Source organism: Pristiophorus japonicus, chromosome 15 (genome assembly GCF_044704955.1).
Source record: "Pristiophorus japonicus isolate sPriJap1 chromosome 15, sPriJap1.hap1, whole genome shotgun sequence".
Lineage (NCBI taxonomy): Eukaryota > Metazoa > Chordata > Chondrichthyes > Pristiophoridae > Pristiophorus > Pristiophorus japonicus.
In genome coordinates this window covers 120,262,039-120,288,146 of record NC_091991.1, presented here as the reverse complement: position 1 = coordinate 120,288,146, position 26,108 = coordinate 120,262,039, and positions in this window count along the sequence as shown.

The following is a 26,108-nucleotide window of genomic DNA, read 5'->3' as shown; positions in this document are numbered from 1 at the left end:
CCAAAGTATTTGTTCAATTGGTCTGCCATTTCCTTGTTCCCTATTATGAATTCCCCTGATTCTGACTGCAAGAGACCTACACTAATCTTTTCTCTTCACATAGCTATAGAAGCTTTTGCAGTCATTTTTTATGTTCCCTGCAAGCTTCCTCTCATACTCTATTTTCTCCCTCCTAATTAAACCCTTTGTCCTGCACTGCTGAATTCTAAATTTATCCCAGTCCTCAGGTTTGCTGCTTTTTCTGGCCAATTCTGGCCTAGTCTCTGAATTAACTGTGTCACTCTCCATCTTAATGAAGAATTCTACCATATTAAGGTCACTCTTCCCCAAGGGGCCCCGCACGACCAGATTTCTAATTAATCCTCTCTCGTTACACAAGACCCTGACTAGGATGGCCTGCTCTCTAGTTGGTTCCTCAACATATTGGTCTAGAAAACCATCCCTTATACACTCCAGGAAATCCTCCTCCACAGTATTGCTACCAGTTTGGTTAGCCCAATCAATATATAGATCAAAGTCACCCATGATAACTGCTGTACCCTTATTGCACGCATCCCTAATTTCCTGTTTGATGCCATCCCCAACCACCCTACTACTGTTTGGTGGTCTGTACACAACTCCCACTATCATTTTCTGCCCTTTGGTGTTTCGCAACTCGACCCATATAGATTCCAAATCATCCACGCTAATGTCCTTCCTTACTATTGCATTAATCTCCTCTTTAACCAGTAATACTACCCCACCTCCTTATCCTTCCTGTCTGTCCTTCCTGAATATTGAATATCCCTGGATGTTGAGTTCCCAGCCTTGCTTACCCTGGAGCCATGTCTCCGTAATCTCAATTACATCATATCCGTTAACAACTATCTGCGCAGTTAATTCATCCACCTTATTACGAATGCTCCTCACATTGAGACTCAGAGCCTTCAGACTTGTTTTTTTTAAACACTCTTTGTCCTTTTAGAATTATGTTGCAATGTGGCCCTTTTTGATTTTTGCCCTTGATTTCTCTGCCCTCCACTCTTTCTTTTCTCCTTCCTACCTTTTGATTCAACCCCCTTTTTACTTCCCTCTGCCTCCCTGCATAGATTCCCATCCCCCTGCCATTTTAGTTTAAACGTTCCCCAACAGCACTAGCAAACACTCCACCTAGGACAATGGTTCCGGTCCTGCCCACGTGTAGGCCATCCGGTTTGTACTGCTCCCACCTCCCCCAGAACCGGTTCCAATGCCCCAGGAATTTGAATCCCTCTCCCTTGCACCATTCCTCAAGCCACATATTCATCTGAGCTATCCTGCAATTCCTACTCTGACAGGCACGTGGCACTGGTAGCAATCCTGAGATTACGACCTTTGAGGTCCTACTTTTACATTTAACTCCTAGCTCCCTAAATTCAGCTTGTAGGACCTCATCCCACTTGTTACCTATATCATTGGTACCTATATGTACCACAACAACTGGCTATTCACCCTCCCCCTCCAGAATGTGCTGCAGCTGCTCCGAGACATCCTTGACCCTTGCACCAGGGAGGCAACATATCATCCTGGACTCTCGATTGCGGCAGCAGAAACGTCTACCTATTCCCCTTACAATAGAATCCCCTACCACTGTAGTTCTCCCATTCTTTTTCCTGCCCTCCTGTGCAGCAGAGCCACCCATGGTGCCATGAACTTGGCTGCTGCTGCCTTCCCCTGATGAGTCATCTCCCCCAACAGTGCCCAAGGTGGTGTATCTGTTTTGGAGGGAGATGACCGCAGAGGACCCCTGCACTACCTTCCTTTCACTGCTCTTCCCGATGGTCACCCATTCCCTACCTGCCTGTGTAACTTTTACCGGCGGTGTGACCAACTCACTAAACGTGCTATTCACGACATCCACTGCGGATGCTCCAGAGTGAATCCATGCGCAGCTCCAGTGCCGCAATGCTGTTTGTCAGGAGCTGCAGCTGGATACACTTCCTGCACGCATAGTCGTCAGGGACAGAAGTGTCCCTGATTTGCCACAGAGCACAGGAGGAGCGTGACATGGGTCTGGGCTCTCCTGCCATGACTTAACTGTTAAATTAACCTAATTGGGAACAACGCCAAAGGTTTCTTCCTGATAAGAAAAGAAAAAGATAACATTTTCACGTTTGGAATGTTTAGATTTTTAATCCCAGCTCTTAATTTAAACCAATGCCCAAGAAAAAGAGAGAAATACTGACCAAGCAATCACTTCCCTGCTTTCCTGTGATGTCACACTTTGAATCTTTTTATTTCTTATCCTCCTAGGTCAGTTGGTGCTGGTTGGGCTGGCTCCCTTTATCTCCCGCTCTGATCGCTGCTGCTCTCGTGGTGTTTGTGTCCCGGCTCCTGCTCGCGCTCCCTTTATCTCTCACTTCGATCGGCTGCTGCTCTCACATTAACACACACAAGGGACTGTTTTTGTATCACAGGTGCCCATTCGGGATCCGCTCGGCTGCAGCCATCTTCCAAAGGAACATGGGGAGTCTGTTGAAATCGGTTCCACGCACCGTTGTATTTCAGGATGACATCCTAATCATTGGTCGTGACACCACCGAACACCTGCACAACCTGCAAGAGGTTTTAAGTCGACTAAACAGAATCGGACTCCGGCTGAAACAATCCAAGTGTGTTTTCCTGGCACCAGAGGTAGAATTCCTGGGGAGGAAGATTGCGGCAGACGACTTCAGGCCCACGGGCTTGAAGACAGAATCCATCAAGAATGCACCCAGACCACGAAATGTAACGGAGCTGCGCTCGTTCCTGGAACTCCTCAACTATTTCGGTAACTTTCTTCCAGGGTTGAGCACCTTGCTCAAACCGTTGCATAAGTTGCTACGCAAGGGAGACGACTGGGTTTGGGATCAAAATCAAGAGGCCACCTTCAAAAAGGCCAGAAACTTGCTGTGTCCGAACAAGTTGCTTGTATTGTGTGACCCAGGTAAACGTCTAATTTTAGCACGTGACTAGTCGTCGTACGGTGTCAGGTGTGTTTTACAGCAAGCAAATGTAGCGGGCAAACTCCAACCGGTTGCATATGCGTCTAGAAGTCTATCCAAGGCCAAAAAAGCCTACAGTATGGTCGAGAAGGAGGCTTTGGCCTGTGTCTATGGGGTAAAAAAATGCACCAGTATTTGTACGGACTCACGTTCGAGTTAGAAACCGACCATAAGCCCCTAATCTCACTGTTTTCGAAAGCAAAGGCATAAACACCAATGCCTCATTGTGAATCCAAAGATGGGCCTACGATTATCTGATCCACCACAGGCCAGGCACTGAGAACTGCACCAATGCCCTCAGCCGGCTACCGTTGCCCACCACGGGGTAGAAATGGCACAGCCCGCAGACCTGTGCCTGGTCATGGATGAATTTGAAAGCAAAGGGTCACCCGTAATGGCCCACCAGATCAGGACCTGGACCAACCAGGACCCCGTGTTATCTCTTGTAAAAAGTTGTGTTCTCATTGAGGGCTGGTCAGTGGTCCCAAGAGAAATTCAAGATGAGATAAAGCTGTTTCACCATCGTAAAGACGAAATGTCCATCCAATCGGATTGCCTCTTATGGGGCAACTGCGTCGTCATGCCAAAAAAAGGCAGGGCAACCTTCATACGCGACCTACACAGTGCCCATCCAGGCATAGTCATGATGAAGACTATTGCCAGGTCCCACGTCTGGTGGCCCAGCATTGACTCGGACTTGAAATCGTGCATGCGCCAGTGTAACACTTGCTCACAGTTGAGCAATGCCCCCAGGGAGGCTCCACTTAGTCTGTGGTCCTGGCCCTCAAAACCATGATCCAGGATCCACGTGGGTTATGTGGGCCCCTTTCGAGGAAAAATGTTCTTCATTATAGTGGACTCCTACTCTAAGTGGATCGAATGTGTAATAATGGCATCCAGCACGTCCACCGCCACCATTGAAAGCCTCAGGGCCATGTTCGGCACCCATGGCTTGCCTGACATTTTGGTCAGCGTGTTTCACCAGCTCGGAATTCAATGAATTCATGACCCGCAATGGCATCAAGCATGTCAGGTCTGTCCCGTTCAAGCCCCCATCCAATGGCTAAGTGGAGCGGGCAATCCAAACCATCAAGCAAAGCTTGAAACACATGTCGGAACGCAATATTGAAGTGAATGACCCTGTATTTGTACTCAACTATGGACATGGTCCCAAATGGCTCGCTGGTGCTGTCATAGCCAAAGAAGGGAGTAGGGTATTTGAGGTCAAACTTGCAAATGGACTAACTTGCAGAAAGCATTTGGTCGAAACCAAACTGCGATTCACAGGCAGCCACGAGCAACCTGAAGAGAACACCACCAACTTCCACCCTCCGATACACACATAAGTGGCAACCGACATCACAGTTGACTACGAAGCTGAACTCATCATCCTCAGCAGCACAGCAAGGTCAGCTGCGCAGCAGCCCAGCGAAGGCCCAACCAGCTCGCCTGCACCTGTATTTGTACCAAGGCAATCGACTAGGGAGTGGAAAGCCCCAGATCATCTCACCATGTAAATAAGTGTACTATTGACTTTGGGTGGGAGTGATGTTATGTATGCAACACCTTGTAACCAGCATTCTACCACCATCAGAGGGCACATCTGTTGGCGTCCCAAGGGATCCCAGCATCCCTTGGGAGCACTGTATATAAGCAGGCCTCCCATGCTGTGCTGGCATTCTGAGTTACAATAAAGAAACCAAGGTCACAGCAGCTCAAGCACAGTACTAGGCCTCGTGGAGTTATTTTATAGATAAGTAGAGACATTTTACATCATACATAACTTGCATGGTTATGCATGACAAAAGATAAGGGGTTAGAACCTCCACTTTTGTGCTTATTGCCCAAAAATGGGCGTAATTTCCGGTGTGGGCAGTAAAAAAAGGTTTTCAGATCGCCGGCTTCTCGTCCATTCTCCAAACAACCGAGTCTCCATTTTTGAAAATGGGCGTTACCGCGAGCGATATGAAATGGACGGTAGCTTTAAATTTTTTTGATCTTCTGCTGCAAAGTGTGGCCGTCCTTAGCAATGGCATGGCAATGCTCGATTCCCGCGATTCAGCAGGTCAAGGGTCATCATGAGATGCACAAAAGAGGAGACAGAGAGAGAGGGAGCTCAGAGGGACTGAAGGCAGGGCTGGATGCTTTGGGAGGAAGGAGGGAGACTTTAGAGATTCACAGCAAGTCGGCAAATAAAAATTAGCTGTTACCAGCCACATATTCGCCGGAATTTGGCCTATAATGGAGAGAGAGGAGGAGGCATCACAGCACGTTGTGGAGACTGAAGCTGGAGAGAGCACTGAGGTGGGAGAGGAGCACATTGGAGGGTGCAAAAGAGCCAGGAGGTTTTCAGACGAGGCAAATGCCTCCCTCCTGCATGAGGTCTAAGTACACTGGGGTGATTTGACACAGGGAGGGCATGGGAAGCCCACCCCAAAAGCCTACCAGAAGATATGGACCGAGATAGCAGAGGTGGTCTCGTCAGCGACCAACGAGGTTCGTGAGGGCAACCATTGCCGCAAACGATGGAACGACCTTGTGGGATCTGCAAGAGTAAATATTACATTGATTTACATGTACTTATGTATTTATATAATTTGATTTGTAACAGTCATGAGTGACTATCGTCAGATGTGAGGTCTTTCACTTTTACCGGGAATGTTTCACTCAAAGCCTGTGGTCATGGTTTACGTCTTTAGGTAAAGAATGATCATTTTCATAATAATCATGATTTCATCAGTCGGTTATGCGTTCTCTCAGTCTCTGTGACAGTACCTAGCAATGATATCACGCAATGATCTCATGCCATGTCGTCCTGTCACCTTTTACAGAAAAAGCTATCGACGATGAGGTCCGTGCAGAGGCGAACGGGTGGGGGGGGCCACCGGTCCCCAGCAACATCACTGAGATGGAGGAGTGTGTGCTTGCACTCATGGAGAAGCAAAACCGGACAATCACAGATGCATTTGCAGACCCTGAAGTGATGTCACGTGAAGAAAGCTTACACCATTGCGTAATGTAAAGTCAATAGATGCCACACACACTCATATCTGAACAATCATATATGATAGATGATTTCTAAAATTGTCATAGAAATAATGATAGGCCTAATGAAAATCATTGCAATGGAAATATGTTGATGGTTGTGAAATGTGATGTCTGCGATGATTTTGAGAGCAGTGGTGCTTTAGTCGTGTATATGCTGTGTGTAGCGCTGGACTCACCTTGTGACCCTAGCACCCCCTTCTCCTCTAAAAACCGCATTTGTGTTTTGCAGCGCAGCCAACAGCACATCCCAAGGCAAGACCACAGAGGCCAGAAGGTGAGAGCGTGGTGTCCGACTCTCAGGACGCTCCTGTTGCTGAGGAGCTCCGATTCTCGCCCGTCAATCCACTGGGTCTGTTCTCCACGGATGAGAGCGCGGACTTCGAGGAACCTGCATCGCCACGCTCCAGAAGCCATTCCACCCCAAGGCCATCTAGTGGTCCTCCGGTCATTCCCACCTCCACTCTGGAGGTACCGGCCCCAAGCACATCGCCACAGGGCACCTCATTTGTCCCCAGGATGGCACTGACCTCGTAGAGGTCTCGTGGACGTGGCAGGTCTGTTCCACAAGTGGAGAGATGGTACAGTTGTCCAGGATCCTGTAGACATTGGTGACCAGCTCATCGAAGCATTAGGGGGCATATCCCGACAGCTGGCCACCATGACCGAGTACATTCCGCGCATGGCGGAGGCCCTGGATGCGATAATCAGGAACACTACTGGCACAGGCCTCCCAGTGATCCCCGAGCGTAGCACTCCATCCCTAGGTTCCACACCACTACTGCGAACGACAGATGAGAGCAAGAACCAAGATATTGCTTCTGCATCCAAGAACCAAGAGAATGTTGCCCCCTCAGCACCCCCCTCTCCCGTACCCGTGCAACGACCACATCCGACTTCATCTCCCCCAATGAGGCACCGCCTGAGGAGCTCCTCGGCCAGGCACCGTGGAGTGAGGAGGGGAAGGGGTAGAGGTGGGGAGAAGAAGGGGAGGGGGAAGGAAAGTGAGGTGCATGTCCGCAGGTGATGGCTGTGTTATATCTCCATCTGGGTGTATGCAATTTGTTGTAATGTATGGGGGCTGGGGACCACACTACTGCTTTGCCTTTGTATTCTCTGTTGCTGGACATGTTGAACATTTGATTGATGTCAATGGTGGAAAAAGTGGGGTGTGAGCGGGGGTTGGATGTTATTTCCTGTGATACTTTGATTTCAAACCAATGATGGTGTTGCATTTTTGTTATTGAACATAACCTTATTGTGCATTGTCTCAGATAGCTGCACACTGGTGATTCCTTAACATGAAAGGGTATAATTAAACTTAAGTTGAATCAACTTAAACTTTAACTGACACCAAGTTGATGGGCACCATTGATGTCTGAACTGCGCACACATAGCAGTGTGTCAGCGTTGTCACTCACATCAACACTCTTTCAGGCAAATCATTCAGATATCAGCTCCTCACATAAGAGTCTTACAGCTATGCCCTTTCCTGCGGTCTGGAGGGGGTTGTGGGTATGGTTGCATAGTCAGCCTGATTTTCTGGTCCTAGATCAGCATCCAGCCCTTCATTGTCCTCTTCCTCTCTCTCCTGAGGTGGAGCATCAGTGCCTTCTGGCAATTCTTGACCCCTCCTGATAGCCAGCTTGTGCACAACCACAAATTTACCTACTTGTTCAGAGTTGTATTGTAGCTCCCCTCCTGAGTGACCAAGACATCTGAAGCACTGCTTAAGCACAGTTATTGTTTGGTGGCCCCATTGCATTGAAAGTATAATAGCGATTGATCAGAAGCAATGATTTCCTCACTAAAATACACCTAGAGTAAACCCCCAATAGTCCAGAGTCTGAAATTATGTCTGTTCAGATGTTCACTTCAACTGAGAACTCCAGAGTCAAAGCAAACTCCCCCGAAGTTGAGGCAGCCTTTTGAATGATACGACCTGCAATTTTACCGCTGCTGTTCGTTAAGAGCAGTTCCATTTTTTCTGGGAGGTTTTTTGGGCGAGCGATATTGTGCCCGATATGTGTGCGAGGTGATGAAAGTGACGGTGGGCGATCTCCTGGGCATTAGTTTCGCCAAATGTGCTCTTTACGACAAAAAAAAGTGGCCGGGTGGTATTATTGAATCTCGGCGTTAATTCCGGGTGGACCTTGGTATGTTTCACACCATTTTTGCTTGTGAACTGCACAAATTCTTCTGAACAAAATTGTGGTCCATTATCAGACACAATTTCTTCTCGAGGCCATATGAAGAAAATAATCTTCGCAAACTCTCTAGTGTTTTACTTGTTGTTATTTTCCACATCGGAAACACCTCTACCCAATTTGAGTGGTTATCAATCACAGTGAACAATTGTAAACCTTCTAGCTCAACAAAATCATTATGTACGCTTTGCCACACCCTGGGAGGCCATTTCCATGGCTGTAATGGTACTGATGGTGGTTTCTTGCTTACTGATTGACATGTTGTACACAGACTAACGATGTACTCTATATCTTTATCTAGACCTGGCCACCATAAATAACTGTGTGCAAAACTTTTGGTCAAGCACATTCCCAGGTGCTGGTCATGAAGATCTCCTAATAGTTTGGACCTGAATTTATTTGGAATAACTACTCTTGCACCCCACATGAAACAATCTTTATCCACCGATAATTCACTCCTACGAATGAAGTATGGATGAATGTTTTTTCCTGATAAAAGGTTTGGCCAGCCATTTGCAATATACTCATACACCTTTGACATAGCTGGGTCACGTTTGGTTGCTCTACCAATCTCTTCAGCTGTGACTGGCAGTTCATCAATGTATGAAAAATAAAACACTTCTTCCCTATTGGGTGTAACTTGTGATGAGGAAGGCAATCTAGTCATAGCATCAGCGTTACTGTGATCAGCTGATCATCTGTACTCAATATCATGTATATTCTGACAAAATCAAAGCCCATGTCTGCATTCGGGCTGCAGCTAAGTTTGGAACTGGATACTTTGGATGGAGGATTGCTGTCAGGGGCTTATGGTCCGTAACGATGGTAAACTTACGACCATAGAAGTACTTGTGGAATTTCCTCACCCCAAAAATTAATGCCAAAGCTTCCCTTTCGATTTGTGCATAATTACGCTCACTGGCATTGAGAGTGCGTGAAGCAAATACAATTGGTCTCTCCTCCACACTATAGTACATGAGAGATCACTGCCCCAAGTCCATACAGAAAGGTGTCACATGCTAGCTTGATCTCCTTAGATACGTCATAGTGGACTAACATGTTACTCTCTACCAATTTGCTTTTACACTCATTGAATACTGTATCACAGTCTTCTGACCACTTCCAATGAACCTGTTTTTTCAACAGTTCATTCAGTGGATGTAATACTGTAGCTAAATTTGGTAGGAACTTCCCATAATAGTTCAAAAGACCCAAAAATGATCAAAGTTCAGTGACAGTCTTGGGAGTGGGTGCATTTCTAATTGCAACCAGCTTTCCCTTGGTTGGATGTAAACCATATTTGTCTACTCTGTGCCCTAAGTACTCCACGGAGTTTTGAAATAACTCACACTTGTGAGCAGTCACTCGTACTCTGTGTTTCTCTAGCCGTCTGAGCACTTCATTCACTACGTTATTATGGATTTGCCTGTTTGGTATTGAAATGAGTATGTCATCTAAATAACATCATCATCATAGGCAGTCCCTCAAAATTAAGAAAGACTTGCTTCCACCCTAAAAGTGAGTTCTCAGGTGACTGTACAGTCTAATACAGGAATTACAGTCCCTGTCACAGGTGGGGCAAAGAGTGGTTGGAGGAAAGGGTGGGTGGAGAGTCTGGTTTGCCGCACACTCCTTCCGCTGTCTGCGCTTGTTTTCTGCATGCTCTTGGTTGACGAGATGCGAGGTGCTCAGTGCCCTCCCAGATGCTCTTCCTCCACTTTAGGCAGTCTTGGGCCAGGGATTCCCTGGTGCTGGTGGGGATGTTGCACTTTATGAAAGAGGGTTTGAGGGTGTCCTTGAAATGTTCCCTCTTCCCACCTGGGGCTCGCTTGCCGTGTCGGAGCTCCGAGTAGAACGCTTGCTTAGGGCGTCATATATCGGGCATGCGGATGATGTGGCCCACCCAATGGAGTTGGTCGCGTGTGGTCAGTGCTTCAATGCTGGGGATGTTGGCCTAAGCGAGAACACTGATTTTGGTGTGTCTATCCTCCTAGTGGATTTGCAGCATCTTGCAAAGGCAGCCCTTGTGGTACTTCTCAAGGGCTTTGAGGTGTCTGCTGTATAAAGTCCACATCTCTGAGCCATATAGGAGGGCGGGTATCACTACTATCCTGTAGACCATATGCTTGGTGCCAGATTTGAGGTCCTGGTCTTCCAACACACTCTTCCTCAGGCGATGAAGGCTGCGCTGGCACACTGGAGGCGGTGTTGGACCTTGTCATCGATGTCTGCCCTTGCTGATAGTAGGCTTCCGATGTAAGGAAAATGGTCCCTTTCAATGCCTTGCAAAATCTGGTTCATCACCCCTTGGAATATGGTGTAGGCGGAAGACATTCCAAATGGTAGCCTGTTAAATTGATATCGGCCTCAATGAGTATTTATAGTCAAGCATGACTTGGACTCATCATCTAGTTCAATTTGTAAGTAGGCATTTGTAAGATCTAACTTTGAGAAGATCTGGCCACCTCTTTGTGTTGTGAACAAATCTTCTACATTTGGCAATGTATTGGGTAGATTACTCTCTAGAACCTGGTTTATGGTTACTTTATAATCACCTTACCTTACAATCTGACTTGGGTACAACAACAATGGGTGTAGCCCAATTACATAGATCTATCTTACAGATAATGTTCTCAGTCTCTAGTCTTTTGAGCTCTTGCACAACTCTCTCCTTGAGTACGTATGGTACCGAATGTGGCTTGCAGTAAACTGGTCTAGCGTCCTTTTGTACCCTGACACTCGCTGTCTGTTTCTCAGAACACCTTCGGATACTTCTTGATGACATCATCCTTCGATGCAAATCTTGATTAAACACTAAAAATCTCATTCCAATCCAGTTTCAGTGATCCCAACCAATTTCTACCGAGTAAGGCAGGCTTGTCTCCTGAAACTACTAAGAGAGGCAAGCTTTGAAATTGATCTTTGTATTTCACCAGTACGGTGATATGTCATACCATAGGAATGTTCTCTCCTGAATAGCTTTCAGTTCTATCTTTGACTTCGCCAGTGAAAAATCACTCAACTTGTCGAGATATAGCGATTCCAGTACTACGCTCATGGATGCACCAGTGTCGATTTCCATGGGTATCTTGGTTCCTGCAATGTCAACTTGGATGATACTTTGCAAATCGCTGTTAGAGAGCCTTGTGCTCCTGATGACATGTATCTCCTCATTCTGTTGCTTTTCTTCCATGCAAGGGAATCTCTGAGGATTTCTACTTATAGCCTTGAAAGTTGGTTTACTCTTCAGTCAACATGCCTTCGCAAGATGCCTAGTTTTCCTGCAGAAGAAACACTCTGCCTGCACATAGCGACAACTGTGAGCTATGTGATGTCCTAGGCGCCAATAGGATGACTTTAATCTGATATTACCTTGGACAGTTTCTGAGTACCTTGTGCCCAACTGCCTATTTCTTTTAACCTGTAGGCACACCTTGGTTGTCTGATGACTGGAAATGGTACGAAATTCTCGGGAGTATTGGTCGGCCATGTCCATTGACATGGCTGTCTGACAAGCTAAATCAAAAGTCAAGTCAGGGGATGTCAACAACTATTTTCTTATTGTTTCATTTTTCACCCACAAACAAAGTGGTCACACAATGCTTGGTCCTGGAAGTTTCCGAAATGGCAGTGAATTGATAGCTTTTTTAAAGCTACAATGTACTCACTGATACTCCCGTCAATTAATTGATCTCGTGTTCCAAAACAATAACTTTCAGCAATTTCCAGGGACTCAGGACTGTAATGCTGTTCTAACTTGTTTGGAATCTCCATAAGTGATGTGTTCTTTGGCTTGACAGGAACAAGCAAAGTTGTCAGGGTTTCATACACCTCGGGGCCTGCTTCGGTCAGGAAAGTAGCCCATTTTCTGTCTAAAACCATCTGGTTATGGTTTTCATCATCGCGGACTTCGATAATACTATTTGCAATGAAAAACATTTTTAGCCCTCCACATACGCTTCAAAACTCTCTCGGTCGCACTTAAACCCTCCCAAACACGCTATTGTTCCCATAGGTGCAGCCATCTGGACTCTTGAGTTCAGCCAAGTGTGCCTGTAATTTACTTTGGATTGTTAGCTGTTCTGCAACACAAAGGACCTCTCAAAGTCTCTCTGTTGATTTGCTGGAATCATCCACCAACAAACATTTCAGCTCGGGTATCCAGGCATCCGATCCTACATCGCCAAATGTGATATATTATCTACGACAGCACAAAACGCACACTTTTACAAGATCGCTTTTAACACGGGAACTTGTCAGATGCTTTATTAGCCAGCAAAGAACGACTAAAAAAATAATAGAGAGGGAAGATAGATAAATGAGAGAAAACTAGTACGGAATATAAAAACAGAGAGTAAGAGTTTCTACAGGTATATAAAAAGGAAAAAAGTGGCTAACATAAATGTTGGTCCCTTAGAGGATGATACTGGGGAATTAATAATTGGGAACAGGGAAATGGAAGAGACTTTGAACAACTATTTTGTATCGGCCTTAATGTAGAAGATACTGAAAACATGCCAATAGTGGATAATCAAGGTGATATAGGGAAGGAGAAATTTAATACAATCACTATCAATAAAGAAGCAGTGCTCAGTAAAATAATGAGACTAAAGGTGGACAAGTCTCCTGGACCTGATGCCTTACATCGTAGGGTCTTAAAGGAAGTGGCTGCAGAGATAGTGGATGCATTGGTTGCAATCTACCAAAATTCCCTGGATTCTAGGGAGGACCCAGCAGATTGGAAAACTGCAAATGTAATGCCCCTATTTTAAAAAAAGGTGGCAGACAGAAAGCAGGAAACTATAGACCAGTTAGCCTAATATCTGTCATTGGGAAAATGCTGGAGTCCATTATTAAGGAAGCAGTAGCAGGACATTTGGAAAAGCATGATTCAATCAAGCAGAGTCAGCATGGTTTTATGAAAGGAAAATCCTGTTTGACAAATTTGCTGGAGTTCTTTGAGGATGTAATGAGCAGGGAGGGTAAGGGGAAACCAGTGGATATGAGGTATTTGGATTTGCAGAAGGTATTCAATAAGGTGCCCACAAGATAAAAGTTCACGGGGTTGGGAGTAATATATTAGCAAGGATAGAGGATTGACTAACTAACAGCAAACAGAGAGTTGGGATAAATGGATCATTTTATGGTTGGCAAGCAGTAACTGGTGGGGTGGCGCAGGGATCGGTGCTGGGGACTCAACTATTTATAATCTATACTGATGACTTGGATGAAGGGACCGAGTGTAATGTCGCCAAGTTTGCTGATGGTACAAAGATGGGTGGGAAATCAAATTGTGAGGAGGACAGAAGAAATCTGTAAAGGGATATAGACAGGCTAAGTGGGCAAAAATACTGTGGGAAAATGTGAGGTTATCCACATTGGCAGAAAAAAATAGAAAAGCAATTTGTAATTTAAATGGAGAAAAATTGCAAAGTGCTGCAGTACAGAGGGACCTGGGGGTTCTTGTGCATGAAACACAAAAAGTTAGTATGCAGGTACAGCAGTGATCAGGAGGCAAATGGAATGTTGGCCTTTATTGCAAAGGGGATGGAGTATAAAAGCAGAGAAGTCCTGCTACAACTGTACAGCGTATTGGTGGGACTATACCTAGAGTATTGCGTACAGTTTTGGTCTCCGTATTTAAGGAGGGATATACTTGCATTTGAGACAGTTCAGAGAAGGTTCACTAGGTTGATTCCGGAGATGAGAGGGTTGACTTATGAGGATAGGTTGGGTAGATTGTGCCTATACTCATTGGAGTTCAGAAGAATGAAAGGTGATCTTATCGAAACATATAAGATAATGAGAGGGCTCGACAAGTTGGATGCAGAGAGGATATTTCCACTCATAGGGGAAATTAAACTAGGGGGCATAGTCTCAGAATAAGGGGCTACCCATTTAAAACTGGATGTGGTGTGGTTGGCGTCGCAGGGGCGTGGCTCCGGGGTGACCGGGGCTGGGGCTTGACATCCGGGGGTGTTCGGCATTTGGGAAGGATTCTGGCGGGTTGGGTGCGGAAGGAGTGTTCCCGGTGTTGGGTGGGTCCGGAGCCGGGGGGGGGGGGGGGGGGAGGGGTGGGGCACGGTCTTGGGATGGGGAGAGACTTCTTCACTCGGGGAGTTGTTGGCCTGTGGGGTTCCCTGCCGCGGAGAGTTGTTGATGCCAGTTCATTGGATGTGTTCGGGAGGGAGTTGGATGTGGTCCTCGCGGCTGGGTGGGTCGGGGGGTGTGGAGGGGGCGTGGGGGGGAGGTGCTGGGGTGGGTGATCAGCCATGATCTTGTTGAATGGTGGTGTAGGCTTGAAGGGTCGAATGGCCTGCTCCTGCACCTATTTTCTGTTTTTCTATGAGGAGGAATTTCTTCTCTCAGAGGGTTGTAAATCTATGGAATTCTTTGCCCCAGAGAGCTGTGGAGGCTGGGTCATTGAATATGTTTAAGGTAGAGATAGACAGATTTTTAAGCGATAAAGGAATAAAGGGTTATGGGTAGCGGGCAGAGAAGTGGAGCTGAATCCATGGTCAGACCAGCCATGATCTTATTAAATGGTGGAGCAGGCTTGACAGGCCAAATGGCCGACTCCTGCTCCTATTTCTTATGTTCTTATTGTAAACAGCAATGGCTGTATTACCACAGTAGTCCACTAGGTGGGGCTGTAGTCCACTAGATAGAGCGCTCTATTACAATGGCAACAATGAGTCTGTTGAGCTCGGTTTTCAGTGTTGCTCTACAGTTGAGGCTGTACTGGTAAATCAGTGATAGTGCGCAGATAATGGCATGAAAATGTGTCACGGGCAGAGCATCTGTAGAGGCCCCAGGTTGTATGAAATTGGTATTGATTTCCCACCAGGATAGTCCTTGCTACAGGAATGGAGATGCTGCCCTTAGCAGCAGCTCTCTTTCTCTCCTTCGTGATTGATGAGCATGGCATTTACAACACCGCTCAGAGTTGTGTTACATTACAGTGTAAATAAGCCTCATGTGCATTTTGCTAAAGTAGTAAACAGACTGAAGAAGCCAATTAACAGTGTAATGTCAATTAAGAGTGTAATTCCTTTGTTATTTGTCTGCATTGAATAACCTCCTCTCAGTTGTGCTAGTCAGATTATATAGACGCAAACAATTGGCTGCTGCAGCTTCCTCCCAATACTGAAGCACCGCTGCATCGTGCAGTGCTATAGGTGCAGTGCTACAGGTGCAGTGCCACAGATGCAGTGGTGCAATGCTACAGGTGCAGTGGTGCAGTGATACATATGCAGTGCTACATGTGTAGTGCTACAGGTGCAGTGATACAGGTGAAGTACTACATGTGCAGTGCTGCAGGTGCAGTGGTGCAGTGCTACAGGTGTAATGCTAGAGGTGCAGTGCTGCAGTGCTGCAGGTGCAGTGCTACAGGTGCAGTGATACAGCTGCAGTTGTGCAGTGCTACAGGCGCAGTGCTACAGGTGCAGTGTTGCTAAGCTTCGGAAGAACTTAAAGGCTAGAAATTCAGATGTGTAACACCCGTTGTTTGGGCGCTACAGGTTTCGAACTGCGACCAAAATGGTGTGCGAGCAGCATGTGGAAACTTCTGCGAGCCACACTGGACGCCATCTTGGTGAGGGTGGTAGGGCAGCCATTAGGAGCATGCACTAGAAGTATGCCCATCGTGAAGTTAATCACGACGCCTGTGCACATTCAAAGGCTGCACTCCAGGACATAATCAATGTATTTACTGAGGTGTATGAAAGCATAGGCCTTACGCTAAACATCCGTAAGAAAAGGTCCTCCACCAGCCTGTCCTCGCCGCACAGCACTGTCCCCCAGTCATCAAGATCCACGGCGGGAACATGGACCATTTCCCATACCTTGGGAACCTTTTATCAACAAAAGCAGACATTAATGAAGAGATTCAACACCGCCTCCAGTGCGCCAGCGCAGCCTTCGGTCGCCTGAGGAAAAGCGTCTTCGAAGACCAGGCCCTGCAATATTGCACCAAGCTCATGGGGCTAGTCTTTCCACTTGGCTGTTTATTGCCCAAAAAATGGGCGCTATTCCAGCGATGTTCAATGTCTCAGACTTACCGATCGCTGGCTAATCGCCCATTTTTTTGAATGGCGATTTTCCACTTGGCGATAGGCCGGCGATGCAAAAGGTCAGCGATGTGACGCTCGCCCAAAGAATGGCCAGTGATGTGGAAGGCAAAAGCTTCCCTAGCAACGGGCTTCTGCGCATGCAATTTTTTTCTCCGGTTGACAGCATTTTGCACGTTTCGGGAGCTCAGGGATCATCCACACATGCGCAGTAAGGTCGATTGTGGTGGGAGAGAGAGGAGAGAGAAAGGAGAGAGTTGTTGGAGTTGGAGGGAGGAGAGTTGTGGAGTTTGGTGGAGTTTTTTGCCATTGGAGATTTGGAGATTTGGATAAATTGTAGAGATATCATCATCATCATCATCCGAGAGCGTGGACGGAGTTTGGAAAAGGTCAAAGCCGTTTTTGGACGAGACCAATGAGGCCCTCGTCGAGGAAGTCCACTCCAGGTGGGCAGAACTTACCCGGGGTGCTAAGGGCAAACCTCCATCCCGCGCGTACAGGAAGCTGTGGTCCGAGATTGCGGACGTCATCTCCGTGGCGTCCCAGGAGGCGAGGGGGCCTGACTAGTGCCGGAAGCGCTGGAACAGCCTTGTGGCATCAGCTAGAGTAAGTACAGATTTTATATTGTGTTGATGAAGATTGTAATTAAAACTGTAATAGTAAACCTCCTGGATTGAATTAAATTTTGTAAATTCTTACATACATACATACATACATACGCATATATACATATGTAGATCCAAAACACGCTGATCTTTGTTATAACCGTGCATCAATTGTGGATCTCATTTGCATGTAACATTTGAAGCTGTTCTCTTTCCATGAAACTACCTAGTCAATTAGCTTATGCCATGCTCTTTTCACGTTTGCAGAAGATATCTAACGGGAGGGCGCAGCGGAGGTGCACCGGAAGGGGCCCTGCTTACATGCAGACTTTAAGTGAGCTGGAGAAGCATGCAGCAGCACTGATGGGGACCACCAGTTGCTCGGCCACCACCCGTGGTGTTGCGGGGCCCTCCCTTGCATCACTTGAGTGATGTGTGAAACAGGTTTAAAGTAATGTAACATAATTTAATTAAAATGCAATGTACGGATGATGTAATGTCATGCCATGTCATGAATGCAGCCTTTGTGCTACTCTCAGGTTGACAACATAAGAACAGGGGAAGGTCATCTGGCAATTGTCCCCTTCTCTGTGCGTTCCCTATAAACCCCTGTGTCCATCTGCGGCTAGTGCAGCCGCGGCAGGTTTTCTGGGGCAGTTAAATCCACATGATACATTAATATGTAAAGTCTTGTTGGTAATGTGTACCCTTCTGTTATAATAAGCTCAATAGGCTCAATTGTACTTTGAAGGTCATCCAGAGGCGCAAGTGGAGGCCGCACAGGAGGAGGAGGATACGACCGAGCCGGAGGAGGAGGAGGAAGAAATGGAGGAAGCCACAGAGGGGGATGAACCTGTGGCCACTGTGGAGGTTGCTATTGTGACTGAAGAGGCACCGGGACCAAGCAGTGTGCAGCTGGCAACGCCAAGGCACGTTATAGTGTGCACGCTGACCCCATGGAGGTCGGGTCAGCGAGCTCAGCAGCACTTGCATGCAGTGGACGATCGGATAGAGGGCTTGATCTCCCTGTGCGAGGAGACGGTCGCGATAAATCACGAGCATCTCCAGCGGTTTCCCGGGTGTCTGCTGCCCAAGCGGAGGCAATGCAGCAGACGCTGGAGGAGATGTGTGCACAGACCACCGCCACCAATGCCTTGCGGTATGCGCTGCTGGCTGAGCTCGGCGCTGCACCCCAAGGTGTCATGATCGATCGCAGCACAACCCCCAGCACACAAGCGAGTCCAGAGGAAGCACTTCCTTCTGACTTGGAAGATGATGCCCCTGCCCGTGCTTCCTCTCCAACAACCCCCCCCAACAGCCGATCGTGCCACCATCACCCCCACCACGGCAGGAAGTCTTGGCGTTGCCCGCTGCACGCCCGCATCGTCTTGGTACTGGTGGACCAAAACCGGCGGGTGGGGCTAGGACACGGGCGGGTAGTAATACCCGCACTTCTGTATGGCTCAGAGACGTGGACCATGTACATTTGACACCTCAAGTCGCTGGAGAAATACCACCAACGATGTCTCCGCAAGATCCTACAAATCCCCTGGGAGGACAGATGCAACAACGTTAGCGTCCTCATCCAGGCCAACATCCCCAGCATCATCATCATCATAGGCAGTCCCTCGGAATCGAGGAAGACTTGCTTCCACTCTTAGCATGAGTTCTGAGGTGGCTGTACAGTCCAATACGAGAACCACAGTCTCTGTCACAGGTTGGACAGATAGTCATTGAGGGAAAGGGTGGGCAGGGGGCCTGGTTTGCCGCACGCTCCTTCCGCTGCCTGTGCTTGATTTCTGCATGCTCTCGGCGATGATACCCGAGGAGCTCAGCGCCCTCCCGAATGCACTTCCTCCACTTAGGGTGGTCTATGGCCAAGGACTGCCAGGTGTCAGTGGGGATGTCGCACTTTATCAGGGTGGCTTTGAGGGTGTCCTTGTAACGTTTCCTCTGTCTGCCTTTGGCTCGTTTGCCGTGGACGAGTTCCGAGTAGAGCGCTTCCCAGCATTGAAGCGCTGACCACACTTGATCAGCTCCACTGGGCAGGCCACATTGTCCGCATGACAGACACGAGACCCCCAAAGCAAGCGCTCTACTCGGAACTCCTTCATGGCAAACAAGCCAAAGGTGGACAGAGGAAACATGCTGCAATGGAAGCTGAGACTTCAGCCATCAGAAAGGGCATGATGGTTGGGTGCACAAGCGCTCTAATGGATCTGCCCAGCCCTTCCACGCTGGAAAGGATGGGTTCCAAGCTCTGCCCAAAGCATTGAGTAAGCCTGCAGCTGGATTCCTCCATGCTTCTTGACATTGCATTCAGGCTTACTGGCAGACCTGCCAGTGCACCAAGCATTTCATTGTGCATACCCTTTAGCATTTTTTTGTAGGTCGTCCCATCAAGGTCGTCATGTGAGTCCTGTGCAGCAGAATCTGTGTGTAACTTCAACCTCTGGGGAGCTGGCACCTGGGCTACCCTTTCCCCTGCCCCGGCTGCAGGCCACTTATGCCCGCTGACTCACAATGTGCAGTTCCCACGTCTAACCTATCCTCCACAGTACGTAAAGTATCATTATCTGAGCTGGTGCTGGGAGTGTGAAATTGTTCAACCACTGTCTGGGCAGGCTGCACTTCTTTGGTGTCTGAAATGCGAAAGGCACACGGGGAGAATTGTTGTGATGGCCTTTATGTAGTGCAGGCTGGCTTTAATTGGAGCTAGCCTCGCATGAACTTGGGTCCCCTGCTGAGCGTTCAGCCACTCAGCAGCGCATTTTGCACTTGGCTGAACACTGCAATCATGCAAAGTAGCAGGCAGCATGAATTTTACATGCTGCCTACAGCCCTCTGAACGGGTGCGGGTTGCTATCACATCGCAATCCACGCACCCGTTTTCGGAGGCTACCACATTTCTAGGCAGAAGCCTCTAACATGAAACCAATGTTACCTGGCTACATAAATGTTGCTGCGCTGTTTACTAACCAAGCAGTGGACCTTGCGGCAGCTACAGTGCACACCATGTAACTGTGACACTGTGAATGCATTAGAGTATGGGCTGTGTGCTGGTACCATTCATAAGGCGGCTGAAACAATTTTACTTCACTATCAGATCACCACAATTAGTAGGCTTCAGCAGAATCAATGTAGCTCGAGCTGTAGTTTAACATTTGAACCGAGCAATCAGGTCGTGCCCAGAATGGGGCAGGCAGTGTGGTGGGGTCCACTGTACGTACCTGTTAGTCGACTCGGGCAGCACATAATATTCATGCTGCCTGATCATTTTGATCATGCAGACGTGTTGCCAGCGCTACTCGTTGGCTGCACGCCTATAGGGGGACGGATATCGGGCATTATGATGCCACTTCAAGGCAACAGGCACTTAAAGGCACTTCTCTTGAAGTGGAGGTGCACTCTGGCTGCAGACACCAGAGAAATATTGTATTAAGCACAGCAGCGCTGAGGGGGTACTGAGCATCGCGGATGCAGCCTTGCTGGCTCTGGTTCAGGCAGTGGACAGGAAGAGGGACATTCTCTTCCCAACAGGTGGCAGGAAGCCTTCCAGGCATCAACTCTGCTGACAGTGATAAGAGATTGCAGAGTATGTGAATGCCAGGAGCCTAGCTCCCAGGACATGGCTGTAATGCAAGAAGAACATTAATGATCTCACTTGAAGGCTTGTGGGAGAAGAAAATCATCTGTAAGCTGTTTGAAAGTAACCACAGGGGAGTGGCTCTATCAGCAGTTTGGAATTTGAGCAGACTGAGTAAAGTTTGAATTCAAACAGGAAGATGTATCAAACAGGAAGAGTCATGTTGAAGGACATTAGAGTTAGCCAATCAGCGGATGGTCAGTTTATCTCCGGCCAAACGAAACTGGACATTTGTCTGTTAACCGGGATCAGTTTGTTTTAGAGAAGTATAAGAACTTCGGGCAAAGGAATTTTCTTTCTCTAGAGCTTGGAACAGGACACCGGAAGGAGGTGTTGGAAGACAGCTGTCGAGCACGTGGAAGCGAACATGTGTAAGGTATAATCGGATGGACTGATCACCCATTGAATTATACTGAGCCAGTTTTAGCATAGTTACTGCTAAGAGGCATGACCAGTTAATGTAGGTTTTAATTGTACATAACTGGGGGAATAGGATAACTGTAAATAGTTGGATGTATACATTGAGAGAGGAATTGTGCATAAACAATTAATATAGGAGCAATATATATTGCGAAGTTTAAGGTTCTTTAATTGTATGTAACTATGTATTAGCACATGTGGCGGAGCCTGGACTCCAGTCGTCTTGGATCCCCTTGCCACTGAACCAAGTCCGTGCTCCATCAAACCCATGTGGTGGCTGGTGTGCAACGGCCACCTCACGTTAAAAGAATTCACGCACAGGCATCTTCCACCGTTTAAAATTAGTTCATCAGTCAGCTGAGTACGCATTTTTAGTGTGGAAGCAAGTCATCCTTGACCTCGAGGGACTGCCTATGATGATGATGATGATGAACTGGGGGAATTGGGGCTTGTGAACGTAAAATCGGTAAGCTAGCGATTTGTAGTTTGGCTTTTTGATTTTAAATCTGTACGTGGTAGTGTTGAACTCAGAACTTATAGTCATTTAAAATCTTTTTAATAAAAGTCCATTGTATTGGAAAATCTCAGTGTTCTTATGTCTTGATGTTCGAAACCCGTAGGAAAAAGTCCTACACACGAGAGCTGTCAAGGTAAAACTAATGATATTTTACTGTCTGCTTATACCTCCACAATCTACAGCCTCACTAATCACAAGACTCACAGCACCTACAAGACTCAGCTCCTATCCCCGCTTTCACTGCTACAATCATTGCATCACACTTCACTACACCACCTTCTCCTAATATGCACACACTCAGCGCTATTACAACCCTCACATCTAAAACTCACATCTCACAAAGTGACTAGCTATTTTACGATGACACATTTTCTAACACCTCACTAGACTCACAATGACCCATTCCCTTCTTTCTTGCAAGCCTGGTCTCCTCTTCCTCCACTGGCACAGGGGCTTCCACTTTCTTTCTTGCAGAAGGTTGCACACTCCTCTAGGCAGCATATTGGCACTGGAGGAGGAAGTGCTCGACTGCACATCTTCTCCCATCCCCTCGAAGAAAGCATGCTGGCCATCATGGAACCTAGGAACAGGAGGCTATTCGGCCCCTCGAACCTGCTCCACCATTCAATGGGATCATGGCTGATCAGCGACCTAACTCCATATGCCTTTGGCCCAGAGCATGAAAAATTCTTGGCAAGTAAAATCAATGAAAACCCAAAGATGTTTTATAAATATATTAAGAGCAAGACGATAACTAAAGAAAGGGTAGGGCCTATTAGGTGCTAAGAATGTGAAAGGCCTTGTGCCAGTGGAGAAAGAGGAGGCTAACCTTCCAGAAGATGAACTGTCACTTGATCTGACCCTTGCAAGTATCAGCTCAGACACTGGCACCACACGGGAGGTCGAACACCACAAGTGCCAGCTCGCCTGAGAGTCTGCTTCTGCTGCAGACGACTCAGATAATGACTTTGAGGTCCCAAGCTACCAAAGAAGGTTAGAGTTAGATGGGCATCTACCATCCTTTCCTTATATGGTGGGCAGAACACTTCTTCTCCTCTAAATTTGACGGCTTAGTCCGTCGAATGTGTGGCCAAGTATATAGGCCTATGTTCTCACCACTAATAATGCTAACAATTATTTTTGAGCTTATCTGTGTTACTTCCTATTCAGGTTATCCCTTATTGGACTTATTCACAATTTATATCAACGATTTAGGCTTTAGAATCAAAAACTACAATTTCTAACTTTGCAGACAACACCAAATTGTAGGGCATAGTCAACACTGATGAGGAATGCAACAAATTACCAGAAGACATTTGCAGAATGGGCATAAATTAGCAAATTAATTTTAACACAGATAAATGTGAGGTATTACATTTTGGTAAGGAAAATAAGTAGCACACATACAACTTGGAAAATAAGAATCTAAATGGGGTAGAGGAGCAAAGGTATCTGGGAGTACAAATACACAAATCACTAAAGCATTGTGATGCAGGTCAATACGGCCATAACAAAAGCAAACCATGCATTAGGGGTTTATTTCCAGAGGAATAGAATTGAAAAGTAGAGATGTTATACTAAACATGTATCGAACTTCGGTTAGAGCACACTTGAAGTATTGTGTACAGTTCTGGTTGCCACATTATGAAAAGGATATAGAAGCATTGGAGGTGTGCAAAAAAGAGTTACAAGGCTGATTCCAGAACTGTAATGATATACCATGTCTGCAGTGTGTACCATCCACAAGATGCACTACAGCAACTCACCAAGGCTTCTTCAGCAGCACCTCCCAAATCCATGACCTCTACTACCCAGAAGGACAAGGCAATGTTACCTGTAGCGGTGGATTCATGCTAGCCAAATGCCCCTCATGTATGCCGATAATGAGTAGCGGATCCATGCTGAGGCAAGCCTAATGCTCTTCTCTGCTGGTAAGACAACCACCGGACCAGATTAAAGAAACAACGGAGACAATGCACGACATTCTGTCCAGTGACCGAATTTGGTAATATCTTTCGGAACTGTAAATTACTGTCAGTTAATATTAACCTTTGCCAGTTGTATTGATTTCCATAGTATACCAGTAAAACATCTGTTGCCAATATGAACTACGTCAGAATTATTAAGTTTGAGGTGTAAAACCTCTTACAAATCTGGCGACCACAAAGGGACATGACTAATGGTTACTTTGCTGTGCAGGGGGTCTCTATGTCTTTCAGGAGATGCAACTAGAGATCTTACAGAGATAACCTAATGGGAGTCTGGGAGATCTAATCACCCACCAGCAATCAAAGGTGCACATAGATGTCAAAAAGTGTTAGCATTCAAGAAGCGCTAGAACAAGAGTTAAGTTGAGTGTTAAGGATACTCGAATGGTAGTGTCATGGAGCTAGATTTTCCACTTTTTTTGCAGGCACAGCGCCCACTTAACATCCATTTTACCACTGAAATGATGTATAACGCCCAGATAGCGCCCATTTAGCCACAAAATGGAAACTGACGCCCATTTTTCAGACACTTGTTGCCGAGCGTTACTTTCCCCATGTGTGTCGCGCTGGGAAAAAATAATACCGCCCGCCCACTTTTTTTGGGCGGAATCATCAGAATGGGCGAAACCAACACACTTAATATCACCCAGCATTACTTTCTGCATGTAATTAACGGCGAGATTCAATAATATCGACCGCCCACTTTATTTTGTCGTAAAGATCACATTTGCCAAAACTAACGCCCAGGACATCGCCCAGCGTCACTTTCACTACCTCGCACACATCTCACCCACAATATCGTTCGCTCAAAAAAACGCCAGGAAAAATTGGAACTAACCGGAACTACTCACAGCGTTATGGACGCCATGTTCTAAATCACATGTCGCATAATTTAAAAGGCCGCTCTGCTTCAACCTCGGGGGAGTTCGGATATGCTCTAGTGGTCTTTGGAGGTGATGTGAACATCTGAACAACCATCTTTATGATACTGTGAACAATTGGAACGATTCGTCGGGACATTCATTCTTTGTGAGCAATCAGTGGAAAACAGATAGCTATTAGAATGGGGCCTGTCCTTTCTCACCCTCTCTTGATGACCAATTACATGCTGCAGACTCGAGATGGCAGAAGGTACGCTCCATAGCTTTATGTGCCCAAAGTAAGATGTGCCAGACTGATGAGGAGGATCAGACGTTACTCCACCCGCAAGTACAGGGACAAGCGGTCTTACCTCAATTTGTCCGAAAACACCTGCCTTCGGAGACTGTGCTTCCACAAAGAGGTTATCACTGAGGTATGCCAGCTCATAAGGGGAGATCTGCAGCCTGCCAGCACCATCAGTACTGCACTGTCCGTCGAGGTTAAAGTCACAGTTGCACTGTCGTTCTATGCCTCGGGTTCTTTTCAGACCTCACCTGGCGACATTGCGGACTTTCTCAGCATGCCACACATTGCTGCATTACACAGGTCACTGAAGCCCTGTACGCATGCAGGGTGGACTTTATCAGCTTCCCTATGACCAGGGAGACACAGAGTGAGAGGGCTCTAGGATTCTCCAGAATTGCAAACTTCCCCAAGGTGCAGGGAGCAATAGACTGTACGCAGATTGCACTGCGGGCATCTTTACAGGATGCTGAGGTTTTCAGGAACCGCAAAGGATTCCACTCCCTGAATGTGCAACTCATTGTCGACCACCAGCAAATTATACTGACAGTGAATGCTCAATTTCCAGGTAGCATCCATGATCCTCACATCCTGCGTGAGAGCACTGTATCTACTTGTTTAACAATGAGCCACAAGGTCAATGCTGGATGCTTGGTGACAAAGAATATGGCCTCGCCATCTGGCTAATGACCCATGACCCCCCTGTGTGACACCCACACTGAAGCCGAGGGGCGATACATTGAGAGCCACAGAGCCACTGGCAATATCGTGGAGAAAACCATTGGAGTGCTGAAACAGCGTTTAGATGCCTGGACCACTCAGGAAGCAAGCTCCAATACCACCCTGAGCAGGTAGCTCAATTCATGGTGGTGTTCTCCATGCTGCACAACTTGGCTATCAGGAGGGGACAAGAATTGCCTGATGAGTCTGACAGTCCACCTCACCAGAGAGAGGAAGAGGAGGACGAGGAGGCGGATGCTGACATTGGCCCAGACAATCAGGCTGATGCTGAAGCCATGCCCCCGCCCCCCTGTAGACTGCATGAAAGGGCTCATGATGGCATGATAGCTGCAAGACTCTTACGTCAGGAGCTCATAAATGAGCGCTTTGCCTGAAAGAACATTGGTGGTATTTACAAGGCTGACACACTGCTGGGTGTGCAGGTCATACATCAATGGTGTGCATCACCTTGGTGACAGTTAAAGTTCAAGTTGATTGAAGTTAAGTGTAATTATATCCTTTGATGTTAAGGAATCACCAGTGTGTAATGGTGTAGCTAAAATTTTTGTTAAATAAGAAGCATTTAAATCGAACATTTGTCTGAACATATTTCTGTAAAAAACAACCCTTTCCCCCCCCCCACCCCGCCTCCCTGCTTCTCCAACCCACATCTACCCCTTCCCCTTCCCCTCCTGACTCCAAGCCTCCTGGCCGAGAAGCTCCTC